This window comes from Musa acuminata, unplaced genomic scaffold (assembly GCF_036884655.1).
Source record: "Musa acuminata AAA Group cultivar baxijiao unplaced genomic scaffold, Cavendish_Baxijiao_AAA HiC_scaffold_424, whole genome shotgun sequence".
NCBI lineage: Eukaryota > Viridiplantae > Streptophyta > Magnoliopsida > Zingiberales > Musaceae > Musa > Musa acuminata.
The window spans coordinates 30,001-32,500 of NW_027020671.1; positions in this window are offsets into that span (position 1 = coordinate 30,001).

Consider the following 2,500-nt stretch of genomic DNA (forward strand, 5'->3'; position numbering starts at 1 on the left):
CGAAGCGAGAGGCAGCACCGTCCCTGCTATACGAAAGCCCCATCCAGCCCTGTGCCACCCGGGGGGTTCCAGGGTGCTGAGATGGCTGACGTTTTGCTCCGCTCTCGACGGTCACCGCGCAATGCAAGAACAGGCCAAAAACTGGCCAAAACGGCCCAAAAACGGGCCAAAACTGGCCATTTTTGGCTGCGCGAGCGGCGAGCGGCGGACAGCGAGCGAAGCGAGAGGCAGCACCGTCCCTGCTATACGAAAGCCCCATCCAGCCCTGTGCCACCCGGGGGGTTCCAGGGTGCTGAGATGGCTGACGTTTTGCTCCGCTCTCGACGGTCACCGCGCAATGCAAGAACAGGCCAAAAACTGGCCAAAACGGCCCAAAAACGGGCCAAAACTGGCCATTTTTGGCTGCGCGAGCGAGCGGCGAGCGGCGGACAGCGAGCGAAGCGAGAGGCAGCACCGTCCCTGCTATACGAAAGCCCCATCCAGCCCTGTGCCACCCGGGGGGTTCCAGGGTGCTGAGATGGCTGACGTTTTGCTCCGCTCTCGACGGTCACCGCGCAATGCAAGAACAGGCCAAAAACTGGCCAAAACGGCCCAAAAACGGGCCAAAACTGGCCATTTTTGGCTGCACGAGCGAGCGGCGAGCGGCGGACAGCGAGCGAAGCGAGAGGCAGCACCGTCCCTGCTATACGAAAGCCCCATCCAGCCCTGTGCCACCCGGGGGGTTCCAGGGTGCTGAGATGGCTGACGTTTTGCTCCGCTCTCGACGGTCACCGCGCAATGCAAGAACAGGCCAAAAACTGGCCAAAACGGCCCAAAAACGGGCCAAAACTGGCCATTTTTGGCTGCACGAGCGAGCGGCGAGCGGCGGACAGCGAGCGAAGCGAGAGGCAGCACCGTCCCTGCTATACGAAAGCCCCATCCAGCCCTGTGCCACCCGGGGGGTTCCAGGGTGCTGAGATGGCTGACGTTTTGCTCCGCTCTCGACGGTCACCGCGCAATGCAAGAACAGGCCAAAAACTGGCCAAAACGGCCCAAAAACGGGCCAAAACTGGCCATTTTTGGCTGCACGAGCGAGCGGCGAGCGGCGGACAGCGAGCGAAGCGAGAGGCAGCACCGTCCCTGCTATACGAAAGCCCCATCCAGCCCTGTGCCACCCGGGGGGTTCCAGGGTGCTGAGATGGCTGACGTTTTGCTCCGCTCTCGACGGTCACCGCGCAATGCAAGAACAGGCCAAAAACTGGCCAAAACGGCCCAAAAACGGGCCAAAACTGGCCATTTTTGGCTGCACGAGCGAGCGGCGAGCGGCGGACAGCGAGCGAAGCGAGAGGCAGCACCGTCCCTGCTATACGAAAGCCCCATCCAGCCCTGTGCCACCCGGGGGGTTCCAGGGTGCTGAGATGGCTGACGTTTTGCTCCGCTCTCGACGGTCACCGCGCAATGCAAGAACAGGCCAAAAACTGGCCAAAACGGCCCAAAAACGGGCCAAAACTGGCCATTTTTGGCTGCGCGAGCGAGCGGCGAGCGGCGGACAGCGAGCGAAGCGAGAGGCAGCACCGTCCCTGCTATATACGAAAGCCCCATCCAGCCCTGTGCCACCCGGGGGGTTCCAGGGTGCTGAGATGGCTGACGTTTTGCTCCGCTCACGACGGTCACCGCACCACGCAAGAACGGACCATAAACAGGCCAAAACAGCCCAAAAACGGGCCAAAACTGGTCATTTTTGGCTGCGCGAGCGAGCGGCGAGCGGCGAACAGCGAGCGAAGCGTGAGGCAGCACCGTCCCTGCTATACGAAAGCCCCATCCAGCCCTGTGCCACCCGGGGGGTTCCAGGGTGCTGAGATGGCTGACGTTTTGCTCCGCTCACGACGGTCACCGCGCCATGCAAGAACGGACCAAAAACAGGCCAAAACAGCCCAAAAACGGGCCAAAACTGGCCATTTTTGGCTGAGCGAGCGAGCGGTGAGCGGCGAACAGCGAGCGAAGCGAGAGGCAGCACCGTCCCTGCTATACGAAAGCCCCATCCAGCCCTGTGCCACCCGGGGGGTTCCAGGGTGCTGAGATGGCTGACGTTTTGCTCCGCTCACGACGGTCGCCGTGCCACGCAAGAACGGACCAAAAACAGGCCAAAACAGCCCAAAAACGGGCCAAAACTGGCCATTTTAGGTTGCGCGAGCGAGCGGCGAGCGGCGAACAGCGAGCGAAGCGTGAGGCAGCACCGTCCCTGCTATACGAAAGCCCCATCCAGCCCTGTGCCACCCGGGGGGTTCCAAGGTGCTGAGATGGCTGACGTTTTGCTCCGCTCACGACGGTCACCGCGCCACGCCAGAACAGACCAAAAACAGGCCAAAACAGCCCAAAAACGGGCCAAAACTGGCCATTTTTGGCTGCGCGAGCGAGCGGCGAGCGGCGAACAGCGAGCGAAGCGAGAAGCAGCACCGTCCATGCTATACGAAAGCCCAATCTAGCAAAGAACAGCCCAAAAGGAGGCAAAAACGGGGCA